The following is a 21,033-nucleotide window of genomic DNA, read 5'->3' on the forward strand; positions in this document are numbered from 1 at the left end:
TGAAATAAAATTTTAAAAATAAAAAGACTGTAAGAGGTTGAAGGAGCTACCAAAGTTTCCCAGATGATTAATTAACATCTTCTCCTTCGCTTTCCTGCTGTGCAATTCAATCACATTTACTTTATATAAACTTCAGTTCAGTCTCTTCGTTTTTCTAACGTGACAAATAGGAGGGTAGCCCTGGATAAGCTTTTTTTCCCTTTCCTGTCCCCTCAGAACATAATTAATTCCAATCTCCCTGTCATACTCTTCCTCTGAAATTCTTGTTGCTGATTACCAGAGAAAGAAGCGGAAAACACTGCTATAAAAATAATGATTAAAAAATCTCCAGATTTTTTTCTCTTTTTTTGTTCTTTTTTCTTGGTGATGGCAACACAGGGGTCACATAACCTGGTTTCCTTCTTGTTAGAAGACAACCTGAATGCACATGCACATCTACACTTGGTCACTGCCAGGTGTCAAATATCTATTTGTTCTCATAGCGAAAAGAAAATGATCCACAAAACCGTACAACTACTTCTTGTTGCCAAGTAGGTAAGGTAAATCATCACTAAAGACAAACATCACTTATCTCCACACTCCAAGTAGCAGAGTAAATTTGATTCCACATCAAGGCCTATCCAGGCACCAAGATGCAAAATCACTTGAATAAATTACCAGAATTAAGTTTAACAACAAGTTAGATCCCCCCTTTGCCCACATTGTCCCAAAAATTCAAACCACTGTTTAAAAAAAGTCTTCTAAATGTCCATCCCAAATTTTCTTTATGGTCCCTTTTGGTCTTCTGCCAGTACTGGTTTGTGGTTAAAAAGGTCCTTTTCCCTCCTTACCTTACTTCTCCGATACTAGCAAACATATATCCTCCCTGCCTTTGTTCACCCAGCTGGGCTGCCCTAGGACATACCTGCATGACAGGGACAGGCTGGGTCCTCTTGCAGCACACGTGGAGTCCAGAGCAAAAGCACAATGGGGATCCCCCTCCCCGATCTGTGCAGTTTGTTCTCATTCTGTAGGCAGTACTGCCACAACAGCCCCACATGGTGCTTAAGCTAGGAGGCCCCATCAAGGTCTCTGCGTTGTATTCCACTGTGAAGTGTTGCTGTTCCCTAGACCCCCCCTTCTCTTCATTATCCACTTTGCCCTTCTCTGCACCAGTGCCGTATGAAGTCTTTTTCATTCAACATCAGTGACCGGAGTCTGTCACCAATGCTTTGTCCAACAGCACCAATGTTTCCCTGTGGTTGCTTGTATGTTTCCTTGTATCTGATAAAGCAGTTACATCTTTGGACTTTTTTTTTTAAGGGGTATATCACACTAGCAGCTCGCAGCCATTCTACAACTGGGTAAGATTTAGGCAATTCCTGGGAATTGCTAGGGACTGCATAATTTTCACAGCGAAATGGGACTGTACGACACCTGTCACAACCTGTATTGTGACAGAAGGGGCAGCTCACCTTCATTTATGGAGCAGAAACAATGAGCGGACAACAAGAAAACACCACTGGTGAAGTTGTTTGTGCTGTCAGAGGAACACCGTGCTGGCACACCTCAGGAGTGTTAAGTGAGGAGCCAAAGGCTGAACAAAGCCAGCTCGGGGTGCCTAAAGACACGAGCGCTGATCAATCTTTCCCCAGGTTCAAACACTCAGAACTGCACTTCAGTGTACAGGTCCTACATCAAAGATGCCAGGCGCTTCCACTGGTGAACTTGCAACCAGTTACTACACCCCAGCATCCGAGTCCACCTGCATTTCATACTCCTGTGCAGAAGGAGATGCTACCAAAGACACTGACAGTGGGGTGAGCCACACGGCCCTGTGGATGCCAGAATTAATCTTGTCCTTTACCACAGATAGCTTTTGAAAGCTTTAAAGTATATTTCTTGAGATTGCATTCAATCTTCAAGTTTGTACAAACATTTGATGAGTTTTGTCTTTCTTCGTTTGCTGTTTAACTTACAAAATAAAGAAATGTTAGTCATTGCTTAATGAATTTCAGCCTCTCTTGTACAAGAAAATATTAACTGCTTTGGTTAAATATAATTCATTAAACTATCAGGAATATGCCAGTATATTTTAAATATTCTATTACAGTGTACAGAGAAATGTAAATGATCTGCACAAAGAAATGTAAATTCCTATTCCTTAGAAAAGTGAAACAAAATGTGAACATTTCTAGGAAGGTTCCTTCTTACTGAGTGAACAGTTATTATCTCACATACATTTCAAAAAAAGTAGAGAGCTGTGTATTATTATAAAAAATTAAATAGCTTTTTTCAAGGAATATTTTTGTAAAAGAAGAGAACCAAATAAACAACTTGCCAAGTGAAGCAGATATGAATATTTTTCATGTGTAAGAGGTAACAGATCAAGCCAAAATAGCACCTTCCCTATTTTCAATGGAGAAGAAAATGTTTTACTCAAACATTTATGTAACTACCAAAAATTTTGTGGCTCAGAGAGAAATGCTGTACAGTTGTCATTCATGTCATCAGCTTAGACTAAATATTTTAGAAATCCATGCTGCTATTTACATTTAAGCAAATTCCCCCTTGATTTAACCTACTTAATGAAGTTCCTTTGTGAGATGCCCATAATATACAAAGAAGGAAAAGCCTAAACGAAAGTTAAAAACCAAAACAAAACGAACATACTTACTTGGAACAAATCAGCCACTAAGGTTATACTATCCTCTTCATCTGTGACATCCATATCACTATTCTCCAGACTTTGCAAAATATAGCTATTAAAACCAACTGTCCTCTGTGTCTCTGACACATCTGTACATCATGTTATCAGACTGAATAGCTCAGACATCCATGAAAAGTACTCACAGCTCCCCAGTGACTTTTGCCTGGGATAAAAATGTACATGGTAAAGGTTTGCATGGGTAAACAAATACAAGCACTGGTTTTGAGTAGGAATGAAAACACAAATTACACATAGAAGCTGTAGACATTCCGCTTGGATAAATAGTGCTTTGGACAATTTGCTATTCGATATTTTGTTTGTAAAAAAAGAGTATAGCTAGTTATCTCCATGTAATGGGAAACAACAGCAGGATTGCATAAGTGAAGCAAAGAGAAAAGATTGTAATGCTCACTTTAAAAAGGGTTTCCATGGAAAATGCGGGAAACAATTTCCTCATAAAGTGACGTGCTGGAAAGAAGCTGGAAATACTATACATTAATAGAATATATAATAAAGTACCAGCATCCCTGTAGTTTTAAAGACAAAAAGGTTCAAAAATGGAGAACCCATAGGAGATGATGAATGTTACCAAAGCAACAGAGAAGTTGACATATATCTAAATCATAGGCATGATTTTGCAGTCAGAGACAACAACTGTGTAAGAGCTGTACATGGAGGAAGTAAAGCAAATGCCATCAGTGCTATGATTCCAGATTTATGAGAAAAAATCATTTGTTGTGCTAATTTATGATGCTCTTTTTTCACGACAAGTAGCATATTCTACTTCACTAGTATCTTTGCTGACTTTGTGATATGAATTATGATTCACTGTGAGTGCACCAGCCTACAACTCCTTTAAAGATTTAGAATAAGAACACTTTCCTTGCAGAGTAAGAAGACAATGCAGCCCCTCTTTCTAGCCCCTCTTTTTTCTTGGCACTCAGGAGCTGGTAAAGTCATTGCTTTCTGCTGCTGCATCTTCTTTCTCGTTCCTTCCTCAAGGACAATCTCTCTGCTTGGACAGAAATGGGAGCGAATTAAAAAATGGAATCTTGGATAAGTGAACTGGTCAAAAACACTAAAAGCTCAGACCGTATGGTCACATGTGCACAAAAGTCTGTGCCCTTGCTCTGTTTGCTGTAGTAGAACAGAAATAACCTTACTGACCTTTAATAGGCTTTGGACCTAGAGCATGTATTATAATTGTTTTAATGCTCACACTTTTGTATGTACTTTAGGTGATGAACAGTATGACAATATTCTAAGTAAATACTTTGTCCCTTGTATCCCAACAGCAACCTGATGTAGTTGGCCTTGCTTTGAGAGGGGAGTTGGAGTAGATAGCCTCCAGGGATCCCTGCCAACCTGAATTATTTCATGGTTCTATGATTGCTTAAAAAAATAAAAAGGCAGAGGTATATATTTACTTTTGCGTGTGCTAGCTGGCCAATGATAAGGTACCAATTCATTATTTCAGTGTTGTATTGTGTGTAAGGCTGTCTCCAGATTTGCTTGTTTCTATTATGTTCACTGTCACAGTTTCTTAGAATAATGTAGCACTGTGCATTAGTTACCTCAGGTGGAACATAAGGGGCAATGTGTCTACTTATATAAGGACATCCAAATCCACACCATAGACCATTTCCACAAAGAGTTTAGATCTATGCTGTTTTGGTGAGTGAGAGCATTACGTTGTATGGACGCACGATTGGGCATGTCATTTCGCACTGTTTTCCAGTGTTGATGTGGGGTGAGAGTCCTTGCAATGGCCATAGAATAGGCAAAAAAATGAGAGAGAAAGCAAAGCAGATCAGACACAGCAGTACGAGGATTCGAAGTCTTTTCTGGTGGGTAGGTTGTGGAGTACAAAGATTAAAGCAACTTTTATTACTTTTTTGCTGAAATTATTGTAGAAAGACTGTTAAAAGGAATGATTAGTAGGAACAAATCTGAATGAATAAAAAGTCTCCATTTGTTAAACAAGTGCCAAGGAATATTTTGGATGAATATTCCAATGATGTGGAAAACAAATGAAGCATATCGTACAAAGGATTCACTTTGCTTTGGAGGAACATAGGCAATTGGGAGAAAGAGTAGGAAAACAAGTGATTCAGGGGATATAGTGAGCATGAAAAATGTTCATACATGGAAAGGAAGTGGAAGCAGAGGGCAAAAGCAAGGAGAAAACACCAAGCCAGGCATTTAATCATAGAAGGTTATCAGGTTTGTCAAGCATGATATCCCCTTGGTGAATCCCTGCTGACTACTCCTGATGATTTTCTCATCCTTCATGTGCCTGGAAATGGTTTCCAGGATAAATTGCTCCATTGCCTTCCCAGGGATTGAGGTGAGTCTGACCAGCCTGTTGTTCCCTGGGTCCTCCTTTTTGTCCTTCATGAAGACAGGAGTGATATTTGCTTTCCTCCAGTCCTCAGGTGTCTCTCCCAGTCACCATGATCATTCAAAGATTACCAAGAGCAGTCTCACGATGATGTCATCCAGGTCCCTCAGTACTTGTGGGTGCATCCCATCAGGGCCCATGGACTTATGTGTGTCCAGTTTGATTAAGTATTCCCTGAGCTGAACGTCTTCCACCAAGGGTAAATTTTCCTTCCTCTAGATTATCCCCCTGGTCTCTGGGGCCTGGGATTCATGAAGGCCAGTCTTGCTAGTAAAGACTGATGTGAAGAAGGCATTCAGTACCTCAGCCTTTTCTATGTCCTGTGTCAACAGGTCTACCACCTCATTCAGCAGCAGAATGACATTTTCACCAGTCTTCCTTTTGTCATCTGTGTATTTATGAGTGTCCCTTCTTATTGCCTTTGACATTCCTCACCACATTCAATCCCAGTTGGGCTTTGCCTTTCTGAACCCTGTCTCTGCATGCTCAGACAGTATCTCTGTATTCCTCCCAGGTTACCTGTCCCTGCTTCCACCTTCTCTACACTTCCTTCTTATCTTTTAATTTTGCCAGGAGCTCCTTGTTCATCCACACAGGCTTCCTGGTGTTTTTGCCCAACATCCTGCTTGTTGGGATGGACTGCTATTCAATTGATTCATGCTTAGTGATACAGGGCCACCTTTTTAAGGAAATAAATCTATAATCATAGCATGAGAATATGTTTCAGTTGTGAAATAGACTAATAAATATGCACATTTTATTGTTCTGCATGTATGATCTGTAAAATCTCAAGAGGTAATAAATCACAAATATTTCATACTGTTTTAAACAGAGGTAAATGAAAAATCTGAACTTTCATTCTTCAAGAGGTAGTGCGCCTTTTTCATTCAAAACCAGAACAGATGATTAAATATTTTTTTGTGTGTCTGAAGTTTTTGTGACTATTTTAACTCAGAAACTCTCTGCAGTATCACATGTCTCATGGGAACTGTACTTTGGGTGAATTATACCCAGGGTCTTAGCAGCCTGTAATCCAAGGCCTTGTTTGGTACAGCACAGCTGTGTGATCTTGGCACAGTTTTACTGAGAAAATTGTTGCTAAGGTGTGAGAACAAACATGAACCAAAGCTGTGCAAGATAAGCAAAGTGAAAACCTAGATGGAGGGTAGTTGTTGAGATCATGACAGTTAGCAGCTTACAGATTCAAGAGGAGAAATGCTGGCACAAAAAGGTGTAAAACCTCAAGAAAAAAAAAAAAGAGTGGAGGATGGAATAGAGCAATTCACTGCCTCTGTGGATCAGCCGTTCAGCCTCCCCGCCACCGCCATCTCATTAGTGTGTCATGGGGGAGCTGAGCATGTTAGTGCTCAGCATAGTAGCTGAACAGCACAGTTACCTGCTCTGCACATTATCCAATAAATAATTGCCTGCTGTTCCCAGGTTGTGTGTATCCTGCTCACAGAGCCACTCTGCGCAGAGGAATAGATGCTTGAACACTACAAACTCCTCACATTTGTCACTATCCAGAGTCATCACCCTTGACATGAGCCTTCTCTCTGATGTCTGCAGGTGGATTTTAGGAGGTGAATCCTCTCAAAGGAAGGAAATCCATTCCACAGGGGAAAATAGCAGAATCTTTTATTCTTAGCTCTTATCATATAGTATAGCACAGTGAGGAGATGCAGACTAATGTCAGGCCGAATCACTTCCAGTTCGAGGAGTCAATCCAAAAGATTCAAATGTCTTCTTTCAATTTTCCCACTGGGAAATAGAAAACAATAATGAAATTGAAATTTTTGCACATAAAAATACAATTTCACAGATACTACATGTTCAATGAGGAAAAATTCATGGAAAATATGAGATCAGGTCTAATTTCAGTTTCAGCTCAAAAATTCTTTCAAAAGTGAATCTCTTTTTCTTCTTATAACAATAATGCAAAAATCTTCAGGAAGTGGTGAGAAGGTTATCAAGCCATAACAATGTTACAGCCAACAGTGATTTAACATCATTCAGTTAAATATATTTATTTTAGCAAAGAACTGTGCTTGTAAACTCATTCTGAAACCAGTATACAAACCAGTCATGAGAGTTTTGTGTAAGTACCACACCGTTTTGTACCGCTGCTGTATGAGGCTGAAGGTACACTGGTAAGATCATCTCCCTGACCCCAAGCCAGTCTTTCATCCACACAGGCATGATGCGGCAGCAGATCAGCATCGGTCCCCATCACCTTCTGACTAGCTCTGCTCCAGCCCCAGCCTTTCCTGCTGGAGGAAGCTGTATCCTGCAGTTTCCCTCACATGAAAGGCCAGCCCGGCAAAATCCCAGTGCAGATGGAGCTCCAGCCGGCCTCCACCCGCAGCGTGGGATGCCACCAGGAGGGATTTCTCCTGCACGGGGCTCCATGACATAACTGTACAAGGCCACCCTGTGCAAAGTACAAAAAGGATGTTTTGTAAAGCTGAAATGAGTGGGCACAGCAAGTGAAAAAATAGCTCATTGCTGAGACTGGTGTAAGGCATTTTATGAGTCATTACCTCAGAAGGATTTTATTGTGGTTCTGGGAAATGAGGAACTGGGGGCTCATTTTTAAGGCTTTCAGAGCTGCAAGTGAAACGTTGCCTTCAATAGGTGGATTCATGAAAGTCCAAACTGGAGGATGGCACACTGAAGCATAACTTGCTAAACTAGTGGATTAGCCCTCATATTGGTAAATGTCCTGGTTTTGGCTGGGATAGAGTTAATTTCCTTCCTAGTAGCTGGTACAGTGCTGTGTTTTGGATTTAGGATGAGAACAAAGTTGATAACACACCGATGTTTTAGTTGTTGCTAAGCAGTGTTTACACTAGTCAAGGACTTTTCAGCTTCTCATGCCCTGCCAGCGAGAAGCTGGGAGGGGGCACAGCCAGGACAGCCAGGACCCAAACTGGCCAAAGGGACATTCCATACCATGTGACGTCATGCTCAGTACATAAACTGGGGGAAAGCTGGCCGGGGGCAGTGACCGCTGCTCGGGAAATGGCTGGGCATCAGTCAGCAGGTGGTGAGCAATTGCATTGTGCATCACTTATTTTGTATATTCTATTATTATTATTATTAATAATAATTTTCCCTTCCTTTTCTGTCCTATTAAACTGTCTTTATCTCAACCCATGAATTTTACCTTTTTTTCCCCTGATTCTCTTCCCCCATCCCACTGGGGAGGAGTGAGCAAACGGCTGTGTGGTGTTTAGCTGCCTGCTGGGTTAAACCACGACAGTAAAGCAGTGCCCCAGGGAAATCTGAATGTTCTTTCACTTTCTGTGAATGAATTACATCGTTCATGCCAGAAGCTAATACTTAGTTAAGCATTTGACTGAAAATAGCTTTCTGATCCTGTGCTCACGAACAAAAGTCACTTGTTATAAGAAATATTGAAGACGCATCAGTAACTTTTTTTCTTTTTTTTTAAACTCAGGAGTAATTTTAAATATCAAACATTTCCTCATTAAATTTCTTTCATAATCTTAAGGGATGGGGTGGAGAGGGCAGAAGATTAAAATCACCTTGTTGCACAAAGCATACTACAATCTCACATTACCGGTGCCTACAGTACCGGCTTGGATGACTCATGTAGTCAGTCCACACACAGGGCACTAATTTTTGCTCACAGCAGAAACCAGAGAAGGGAGAAAGAAAGGCTCTTTCTCTGAGACAGTGTTATACTGAGGCAGCAATGACCCTCTGGAGAATCCCTAGTCCATGAGCCACAATAACTCAATTTGAATTGAATTTCCAATTTCAGAATTTCAGAATTTCAAAGAGAAATTTCTTTCTGTACCACTCAGCAAAGGGGAGCGGTGGCAGTCCTCACTGCCCTGTACATCAACCTTCTCGCAGGACAACGGGGCAATGCATCACCCTCTGCATTCAGCCTCAGATCTGGGGGCATTTGGTGGAGTTGACACATGGGGCAGTTCTGTGGAGGCAGAGCATGATCGGTGCCGAAGCAACAGAAAAAAGTTATCAGCAAATCTTTCTACAAGTTCTGCTGCCTTACTGCCAGGTAGGGACCGTCAAAGGCTAAAGTCGAAAGAATTTCCATGAGAACTGCAAAAGACATCTTCAGTGCACCAGGTCTTCTCCCTGTCAAATTTGAAGGTCCTCCTCCAAATAGTAGAGGTACCAGAGTGTTATTTTCACAGTGGTGGAAGAACCCTTATTTCTCTGGCCTATGAAATGGTTAAACCTTTGCCATCAAAACATTCAGCCTAAGGCAGAGAACAATCATGGAAATTTTCAGCCCAACCCGTTAATGTTTGGCAAAGCCGTAACCAGCTTATAACAGAGGCTTGTAATTAGAGCGGGTCGGAACATTCTCAGCTAAATGAAATTTCATTGAAATATGCTGTTTCATCCAAGCCAAAACATTTTTCAGAGACATATCTGTTTCCACAAAGTTTCTGTTGGGAAAGCTGAGAGAGAAAGCGTTCTCACACACTATATACTGAAGATTAGGTCCCTAGTTTGGGATGTGAGAGAATCCAGTTTAGGGCCTCACTCACAGTGGTCTGCAATAAAAAAATTTGCTCTGCATCGGGAAGAGTAGGTACAGAGTATCCCAAATGCCAAAGTAGCACCCTGGCTAGGTTATCTACAAAAAATGACACGACACGAGAACCATGTTTTGATTATGATGTTCAAGAGATTTTATGTCTTGAAGCGCCACACACAAAGTTATATTTTTAAACATTGTAAGTTGACCTAAAAGGGAACTGACCTCTTCCAGAAGTCTGCACTTCTAACGGGAAATGTTAGGGAACATTTAAACTTGTAAAGGTCTATCTAAATTGGCTTCAACTAAAGCTATCAGATACAATTCCTTTTACGTGTTCCCCATAATTTAAACTGAATACTTTGTGACAACCTTCATAAAAGATTCAGAAATAATTCAGCAGTGTATTCACAAAAGCATTGCACCCAATTTGTTGTGCAGGGTGTCAATATCAGGCTAAGGTCCAACTAAAGCCCTCCCAGACCTCATGGTCTGGAAGGGGAAGGTGAAGGAGGTCCTGTATGTCTTTAAAGTGGCAGCCGCTGGCAAAACAGAAGAGCAACTTAGCTTCTCCATGTACATGAGTTCCCGAGACTCTGCCCAGAATAGAACATACTGGCAGGGTATATACAGAAAACCAGAAAGAGCCACAATTCAGAAGGCTGCAAATGTACAGGGGAAACAAACCCTGCAAACTCTTATCAGTAAGTGCAGTTCTGCATGTGAACAGATGAATAAACATTTTTTAAAATATGACAGTCCATAAAAAAGGGGAAGAAAAGTTGAATATTACCAGGTGAAAAATCCTTACTTTTTTATTCCTTTTTTTTTCACATTTTAGACATGTATGTGAATTAGGGAATAATAAGAGAAAATATGTTTGCAATTAAAATGTATTTCATGCTGTGGTAGGTCCTTCCATCAATTACAGTGAGGTTTGAGGCCTACAAGTCTTGTCCAAATAAAGAAGGAGAGATCAGAACTTTTAATTTCTAAAGGTGTAAGCAGGAAGTCGTTGCACTGCTGAGTTGAGCTGATGTAAACCTTTGGTTTCGTGCACTATTACAGTGTCTTTAGCTTGTGCAATTATTTTATTTCCTAAAACATCACGTTTAGTGCACACCTGCTTTTTTTAAGATTATCCAAAGGCTTTTTGACATAAATGTTGGGTTTACAGCATTCACTGCCCTACTATGTTATTGCACATGTCAGCAGAAAGGAGTTATGTGATACAGAAGACTGGGGTCACACTTAGATATATTTCATGTAAAGAATAGTACCAGCACATTTTTTTCTAAAAACATATTTTCTCACTTAGAAACACTGGGTTCTCCAGCTTTTTTTTAATTCTTAGCATATAATTCTCAAAAATATTTCATTCCTGTTATTCGTACAATCTATTTAAAAACAGAAAATAAAACCAAAGAAATCTCATCATTTCAAAGCAACACATAGCTGCAGTATTCAAAATCTGGAACTCTGTTCTCAAACCATTGTGATTTGTAGCAAAGTCCTCCTCCCTGAACAACAAAGACTTCAAAGTGGCCAAGATCCGAAGTTTCTTGTTAAAGTTTCGTGAGGTGAAGTTGGACTACATAAGAGATTTTTGCAGACTGAGGGTTGTTGGCAGACATAAAGAGTACTGGAACAATGTTAATGAAAAATAAATTTTCCTAACAATTGTGAGGAAAAAAAATGCATATTTGTCCATTAACTCTTATGTTGCTACAATCAGGACAAAGAGAAAGGCAGGTCATTTCTCCTGATGATAACTAACAAATAGCCAGTTGTTACTGAATATATTCCAAATATATAGGATTAGTTATATTTTGTTTGGGGTTTAAAATTGTTTTCACTTTGTAATCAATTGTTATCAAGGACTTGCCCTGGCAAAGCTTTCATTGTTTTAACTGCTGTGGTATCAGGATACACATAAGGGAATGAGGAGACAAGAGCAAAAAACCAGAAATGATAAACCATCACTCCTACTGATAATCATTTAAAAAACTTCACAGTACTAGTACGCAATAAAAACATCCAAATCCTGTCAATTCATGACAGGATATCAGATTATTCTATTCTCAGTGCTTTAATTGCACATTATTTCTAAATATTTCCAAAGTTGCATGAAACAATGTGAGACTTAAATGTAGTTTGCCACATAGATAAAATGAAGCCATATCTCATCTGTCAAAGTGTGCAAAGCAAATTGACAACACTTAGTGTTCTGCATGGTAAAAGAGAATATTGCTGAGAAGCTGAGAATATTATAGGAATGACACTTAATATTTTATTATTGTTGATAATTTTGGAAAACTTTATAACATCTTAAAACTCCCCAGTGTTTTCAATGGTTTGAAAACAGCCCACAGCACATGACGATTCAAAATAACTCCCTGACATCGCGGCACTACTTCAAACTCACTGTATCCTTCCCCCTCCTTAGTCCTAAACATATAAGCAGTACAAGAGCTTGCTGGACCCCGGTTATACAACCTCAGTCTAGCCTAACGATAGACTGAATCCTCAGCTACAGTCACTCTGATCATTTGAATTCAGGATTTTGCCCCACGAATGGAAGACATTAAAAGGGAATTAACAGGTTTGATTTGGCCTGAAGAGATGATTTAGTTTAAGGCAGAATTTGACCAACCTGGAATGGGAGAACAAATCCAACAAACTTTTCTGTCCAAAGTAATAGCCTTTCTTTCCCCAGATATAGGTATTTTCAGCTCACAGGGTTGGACAGGGGACCGAATATATCGGATTTCTCAATAAAACTCGTCTGACATAAAAGATACAGGGTGTATGATTAATGTCACCAGGGGCAAGGAGGATGAGGTTTAACAGAAGATGAAGGAGCTGTGGGACTCTAAGATGCAAGTACAGGTGTTTGTCCATCATCATGAAGTGCCAGCCTTGAAGTATAGCTTCCCTGCCAGCAGACTATTGATTTGTTTGCAGTTCAACAGAGCACCTGTGAACTGACTTCAAATTACTTTCAAAAGAAGATTGTTAATGCTGAGCATAGTGCTATAAGTCTACAAATAAACCCACTGAAGTCAAGGCAACCAGTGAGTAAGGTACTGAATCAAACTAACAGGCTTTGGAAGTTATCTCACACAGATTAACATTTCATTTAAAAACAAACAAGTGGCCAGACTTCTATCCTACTGTAATATTTAAATAAGATAAACAATCTTTCTAATATTAAAACAGCCATCTATATGATTTTTTTCCTGCGGTTAGAAGTTGAAGGACTTGTGTTAGAGACTGAGAATGGAAAAAGGCTTGCTCATTAAGTCTGGTCTGTATTTCTGACATCACTGTAGATAACAAAGAACAAAGAGATAGCTAGGTTAGAAAACGATAATAAAACAACAGCTACAAGAGAAAAGGCTTTGGCCTCTGAGTGATAGCTGTGTAAAGCAGACAAGCGGCAGCTGCAGATCACTGGAGGAATTTCAAAATCCAATGAGTTACTGTCCCTAACTGAGGCAGATAGCAAAGAAAAATAGAAGAACAAATGTACAAGGGTAACATGAAAGTATAAGGTATAATTTCCATTTCTGGAATTCAGTAAAAGATATGCAAAGTGTAAAAGTTCAAAGAAGAAACTATAGTAACTAGACAGCAAGAATGTCTGACAACTAACCACGAAAGAATTTTTTTCTTTCTGCTTTCTATCCTCCATCCTGCTACTTTAATCCTTTTAAAGAAAATGCCAGAAAGAAAAACACATCATTCCTCAAAGGATGAGAACACATCAACATCATGCTAGAAATAATTCTCTATGCATTTGTATGAACCCCTGTAGGTCAGAAGGCTAACACAATGCAGGGACAGGTGGAATGCTGACTAATCTCCTTCTGAAAACCAAAAAAAGCAAAAAGAGGGAAATGTTAACAGGCGCTATTAAATTTCTGAGATGTACAGGAAGATGGCCTAAAGAGAAATTATCAATTTGTCCATGAGGAGTAATGATCCCAGAAGTTAACACAGATATTTAACTTGATTTAACTTTAGAAGTTACTAGCAGCGTTATGAATTTATGCACAGGGGACCAGTTATACTATTTTAATATATTGAAAGAACTCTAGAAGGGCCAAGGAAGTTAAAAACTTGGTTTCTTTATTTGTTTGTTTTAATTGCAGCAAAATGTAATTTATTTTAAATAAGAGGTTAGATTTTGAATACAGCTATTTAACAAAGAGATTCTATGGCAAGCTTTTTCTCTATAGACTTGTATAATACACAAAACTCTAGATTTTTTACTAAAACTTTACACCAAGGTAAGAAGTAATGAATGTGCTTGTGTCTCGCTAATTAGACCACTGAAATTAAAATGAAATATTAATGGAAGCAAAAGTGAAACACCAAGATGGATCTCATGGCTCCATTCTGCGGTGGCAATGTTTTTAAATTAATAGAATATCCTAAAAAAATCTTCCCCTCAAAAAATAAAAAACCACCCTTAAACCTCAGGTCAAAGTTAAAGAAATTAAAAGAAGAAGATAAAGCTGATACTTCTTTATTTTTTCATATAATGACATACAATAGCAGCAGGTCTAGCATGAAAATACATTCAGGTTCTAAGCTCCCTGGCTTTTCCTTTGCTTAGAAGTATGTAAGAAAGAGCTACTGAAACAAAATTAATTTGGCACCCTTTGGCAATCGTGTAAGTATTAGTGTAGGAAGCCTGAGGACACCATGCATCTTTTGAACTGAAGACAGGTGCTTTTCTCAGAAAACAGGTGTGTCCTGTGGAGCTGGCAGAGCCAAGTGTGTGGTTTAGGCACATTTCACCAGGAAAGGGAAGTGATTCTACAAATGGCCTGTGACACTTTAAATAACAACATGGTAGCACAGTTTGCAGTTTGTGAATTATTAACCTCAGCTGATACAAATCAAAATGCAGACTAGGCCTGAGTCGTTCTGCTAAACATAACTAAAAAGCAAAACATAGGTAAGTAACTGGATTTGGTTTTCCCCATGCAGAGGAATATAAAAACATGAGTCACATGGTTGTGCTGGTACACTGCAATAGCTAAAGGGCATGTGCAGGATGATTTGAACAAGGTGGCAGGGATACAAAAAAACTTGATTTTAAGCTAATTTTTATTGAATTCTGTGTTCTGAATTTTCTCCTCTGAACTACATATGTAATACAGAAAGTGGCAAATAAAAATGGTAACTAGAAAAGAGGTTTAATGTCACAGGAAATGAATTAGCTCTGTACCATTTTTAATGAGTTACTTGTCCTGGTCCTTTTACTCCCGAAGGACATTCCCTAGTCTTCCGCATTTATATAGAATCATAGAATCATAGAATCATTGAGGTTGGAAAAGACCTCTAAGATCATCGAGTCCAACCGTCAACCCAACACCACCAGGCCCACTAAACCATGTCCCTAAGCGCCTCATCTACACGTCTTTTAAATACCTCCAGGGATGGGGACTCCACCACTTCCCTGGGCAGCCTGTTCCAATGTTTCACCACTCTTTCAGTAAAGAAATTTTTCCTTACATCCAATCTAAACCTCCCCTGCCGCAACTTGAGGCCATTTCCTCTCGTCCTATCGCTTGTTACTTCGGAGAAAAGACCAACACCCACCTCGCTACAACCTCCTTTCAGGTAGTTGTAGAGAGCGATGAGGTCTCCCCTCAGCCTCCTTTTCTCCAGGCTGAACAGTCCCAGTTCCCTCAGCCGCTCCTCATAAGACTTGTGCTCCAGACCCCTCACCAGCCTCGTTGCCCTTCTCTGGACACGCTCCAGCACCTCAACGTCCTTCTTGTAGTGAGGGGCCCAAAACTGAACACAGTATTCGAGGTGCGGCCTCACCAGGGCCGAGTACAGGGGCAACATCCTGATTCCATCTGTCTCGAGATTCATTCATAGCCCTCTTTCCTTGGCTGATCTGATGCATTTCTTGGGTATAGCCTCTCCATCTATTGCACCTATATGGAAATCAGACATGATAGCTCAACTACATAGTTCCCAAAAATAAGCACTAAACCCCCTGAAATTCCCCGGAAATGTAAATACATCCTTTCCTGTCACTATTGAACTATTCCAAATTTTCAAGAACCCTGAACTGGGAATTCACCTGTTCAGGGCCAAGTAGAAGCAGACAGTCACTTTTGATCAGATCTTCTCTTGTGTCTATTACCCCATTATGTTACTGTGCTGACAAAAATAGAGAATCCCTGATATAAAACAGAATGTCTAAGCTGCATGTATTCTTAATCTGTTTCCCCAAATCACTCAATGTGCATTATATCCACCAAAGAAAATTATCCTTCAGCAACAGTTTTTCACCCATGTGAGTTCTCTGAAGTCTAACAAGACAAGATCTCTCACAGGGTTTTTCCCAGACTTTAGCATTCAGCATCTCTTTTCTGCGTGGACTGTCCAGGGATGAGAAACTTGAATATTTAACCAAAGTGTTACTAACTCACAAGGCGCAGATTAAGTAATAAAGCTTCATTTGCTTTAGTGTACAGAGAATTATTTGGCCTCAGAGAACGCTTCCAATGTACAATCCTTAGGGCACAGTACACATTCAGTATCACTTCTTATTTAACATACTTGAAGCTCTTCAATGCAAAAGTGCTTTGGGCAGTCTTAACTGTAGATACTGTTGCTAGTGACCAGCCAGTTTCATCTGTATAAAATACATGAGTGTGTAGTTACAAATGTACGTACATGTTCCATCACACATAATCGCACAGCAAGCACTACACTTTTTTTCAAATAAAAAATCAATTAATGTAAATAACAATGAGGTTTGGGGTTTTTTCCCAGTACTAAAAAAAAGATGCTGTTTTAGTGATAACATTGAAATATAGTATCATTTTTTACTCTTGACTTACTAGTAATTCAGAATTTTGCACAGCAAAATACTACTTCTTTAAGTTCCAATGCTGTTAGGTATGGAAGGAAACAGGTAAATATAGAGAGCTTCAGTGTTTGACCACCTATGCAGTATCTAACTTCTGTACCTTTACTACTACAGGAACAAAGAAATTTCCATATATGAGAATCATGGAAGATGCACAATCGTGAAGCTACATTTCTAACCTGTTTATAAAACTCCCAAAATTATAACAATGGGAGTTATGAACCTACTGTATACCTCCTATTCTCAACAGGAGAAAGTTATCAATGTCAAGAATGGAGATAGTCTCCCAAATGGTACCTTGTAATGTTTGCAGGGATCCTGTGAACAGCAGAACAAACTATTCACCATCTCAGGAGTGTAGAAGCTTGCCCATGGTTTATATGCCACCAGTGAAGGAAAAAAGGGGACTGTGGTTTTTTCCCAAACAGTTTTATTATTACTGATAAATAATTTTTTACCACAACAAGCATGTCAAGATAACTATGTCAAAGGATTAACTTTGAGTCTTCCAATAGAAAGCAGTTATTGTTTTTTTAATAAATGTAATCATTTACCGCTCTACTATAATAACATTCTTGCCATGTGTAAAGGCTGTATTTCCCATTTTGTCTGAGAAAGGTGGCATGTCAGATGGAAATATCCTTTGGGCCAGCTCTAGCCAGTTGCACCATATGGATGTAGTCCTAAAAACAATATATTCCACAACAGTTTCTGCTTGGATGTGTTTCCCTCTTTTCAGATATTCAGAAAACTGGGCAGAAAAGAGTGCAATTTTTCTTCAATAACGTTTATGGAAATAAAATTCAGTGCTTATCAATTGCAAACTTCATATTTCTCTTTCAGTTAAACTTTTAAGGAAAAACTCTGGAAGTTACTGAGGTCATGCCTTAAAATGCAGCAGATGTGTGTTAAGAATCAGATTTTGCTAGCTTAAAGGAAAAGTAATGCCTTATAGTACAGTAAATATTTGTACAATATTTAAGTTAGCCCCATCAAGAATAATTGCATAGGCTTAAATGATGGGCCATTCCAATTGTCCTTGTGGGATGCAAATTAAAATGTTTGAGGTGAAAAAAAAGCAACACTCAGATTCTAGAAAACAAATCACTCGATATTCCAGTTAACAGCCTTTCACACTTCCTCCTGACCTGAAAGCACATTTTATTTTCTCACTTTTTAAGGCCCATGTACCTTCACAAAACTAAAACATAATAAAGAGGAATTCAATCTCCTAAAAGCTTTGGGAAACCACAAACTTTCCAGGAAGAAAAAAAGAAGTTTGCAAATTCTAACATGCTGAACCAGATCAGTGTGGTTTGCTTTCCATTACTGGCTGGCACTTCTCAAAACCTGGGGACTATGGATATAAACGAAAGCCTGGTGTCAAGCTAATGACTTCCTTGGACTTTGTGGTTATTCCACTATCTCAGACTGTACCTTAATGCAGCCATCCAAACAGGCATCCCTGCTGCTGGTGGTTTTCTGGCTTTCAAGTACTTCCCTTTGCAATGTTAATGATGAATTTTAACATAGATCTTTGTAATTTAATAAATATATTAATTTTAATATATTAATAAAGGCCAGCAATATAAATGTGAATGCTTATATAGTGACTAGAAGAAATATAAAAGTTTATGTAAGTGCTAAGTATCATTCTTATGATTTCAACGATCCAAAGAGTTCTCAGATGTTTCTGAAAAAAATCTTAATTTACTGCCTTAAATTTTCTACCAGACACTTGTAAATTTCTATCAAAAAAGAGGTGAAAACCTCTTTCACATACTGAGCATAAAAGAACATGTGCTATTTATTAACAGGAGCAAGCATTTATTAAAGTCTATCCTGGCTTTTGAAAATAAGATGACTTCATACACAGGAAAGAGGTGTATATGATAAGTTGTTATTTCAGGTCTGTTTTGAAAACATTAAAAAAGGGGGCTAAACCTATTTTACATGCCAGTTTTAATTAATCTAATTTCCAGAAGGAATTTGACCAGTGACAAAGCAAAGTGTAACCTTTGGGAAAACCCACTCATTTAAAACTCTTTATGGCATAGCAATGTTTCTAGTTTAAATACTTTATGAACTGCAAAAGTGTGAAAAGCTTTTTACAGTTTGCATTGTACATTTTGAAGGTCTATCTCAATTCTAATTGTAAAATGTCAATATTGGCTTGAGTAAAATTAGCAAAATAACTCTTACTACCTGATCTTAATCTTCCAATCTGTTCTGCCAAATGCTAAGAGGAGAGCGTAAGAGTAATTTGCAGTAGTTACAAACACTCAAGTAACTTCATATTCCACTGAAAACTTACCTATAGCAAAATATTATATCACATTTTCCTGACATTAATATCCTGGTCAGATCACCATCAGACTATTTCTAACTTGGCTATTTAGCATTTTTCCATTTTATTAGCCTCCTCCTTCACCTAAGTAGATGGCAATCTACGTGATCTGTACAGTAGTGATTTTCCTGAGTGTTATAAGTAGAATTTGGACTCAGTAGTGCCTTTCATGCTCCAGAATATTGTGGAAAGCATAAATGGAAGTGCTTGAGCACAGTCACTGCGAGCTAGAGGAACTACAGGGAAATGGAGAAACCAGCAGAGAAAATTAAGAGTGAGTAAGCAGGGGATTAGAAACACAGAATGGACCAGAACAACTTTCTCGCCATGGAGCTCTCTCACCCTCTCTCGTTGCACCTTACATTAAGTCAGCACACTACCAATGGGTATGCTGCTGTTGTCTCTTTTAATTCTAGTAGTAAAGTCTCTCAACCTTCCACCCTCACCTTCCCTCTGGCATTTTTCTCTGAAGACTCTTTCCCATTGCTCTTGCTATGCACAGAGAAGGTTTCTAAATGCGAGGCCAGCAGCTAAAGGTGGAAGTATTCCTTCTGGACTAACAGGTACAGAAATAGATAGATAGACAGATAGATAGATAGACAGATATGTATACACACAGACAAGCGTACACACACTCATGCATATATATGCGCACGTGCATGTGGGTATGTGTACATGTGTATGTGTACATATGTATGTGTATATAAGTATACACACATACATATATACACACATGTATGTGTATGCAAATATACATGAGTGTATATATATGTATAGTAACATACAGACATATAAACATGCATATGCATATACATATATCTTCCCAGTAAAGAACACAGTGAAGGACTCCCAATTCAGGATATATCAGTGGCTTCAGGAATTTGCTGGGACTGAAGAAGGTCTCTTAAAACTATATCCGAGCACATTCGCCTCAGCATTTAACCATTGTACTGCAAAGCTCTTTGGAATTCCTCAAAATAATGGAAGGTGATACATAAGTTAAAATAAAAAGCACTAAGATTGTGTACTTCATTATTAAAGACCTTAGCCTACACAAGCATGTTTGCTGTAAGTGCTCATGCACATATGAATCTGATTTGAACATGAGAAAGAACAGGGTTTGATAAGTCATCTGAAAAGCAGCTGTTTTCACTCAGTGGATAGTTAGTATTTGTGTCTACATATATTGATGACAATAGATGTCTCCTCCTCTTCATGATGGAACTCACAAAGTTGTCATGTCAAAAACAGTTAAATACAATCTTATTGAATGTCTTTGAAAATATAGGGAGCTATGAAATAGCCCTTTTTGCTCTTCAGGCCATGAATTTTCAGTAAGCACGCTTGACATTTTCTTCCACCTATTTCATGGTAGGCAGAAAATCTTTCAAAGAAAGGAAAGGGTTTTCACGGATGAGCGGAGGATCAGACTGGAGACCATAATTACGATGAAAGTCAGATATTGAAGAAAATACAAGGTGACAGAGGAGCTGGTTGTTTTCACTGCAAATGCCCCAGGCCTTTGACACTGCCTATAGGAAAATCTATCACTAACTGCCATCGGTACTCTTAAAAGGTTTTTATTTATCCACAATGAGACAGCATTTAATAATCCTTATTCTGTCCAACCAAAAAATAAATTAACAGAATCACGAAAATTGATTCCAAGAGAAATGGCAAATTTTTGTATCAACTCTTCCTTTTCAATGCAAAAGGGCATAGTCACTCTGTTTCACTCTTCCCCTCAGTTTTCCTTTGCACAGTTGATCACAGATCCCATTCTGCACTCTTCTATGCTCACATTGCCTTTACTTTATTTGGTCAAATTTTCTCAAACCACCCCGTAGTACATAAAAGTCACTAGCTTGTAAAGTCAGCTTTGCACCATAGAGAAATTAGGAAGCATTTCTCCAGCAAACTAGCCCACTGATAGAATTTCTAGGCCTAAACTGCAAACTATTGTTTTATTTTAGTACAGTACTTCTTAGGCAGTGCATGGAAACACTCTCAGATAGATAAAAGACAACAGAAAAAAAAATATATATCTTGGGGAAAGAGTACAAGCAATACAGAATAATGATTTCTGTATACTAGCCTTACTTGTAGCAGGCCTAACACTGCTAAAACATGATTTCCTGGGCCATGATGCAGGTCTATG

This window comes from Aptenodytes patagonicus, chromosome 1 (genome assembly GCF_965638725.1).
Source record: "Aptenodytes patagonicus chromosome 1, bAptPat1.pri.cur, whole genome shotgun sequence".
Lineage (NCBI taxonomy): Eukaryota > Metazoa > Chordata > Aves > Sphenisciformes > Spheniscidae > Aptenodytes > Aptenodytes patagonicus.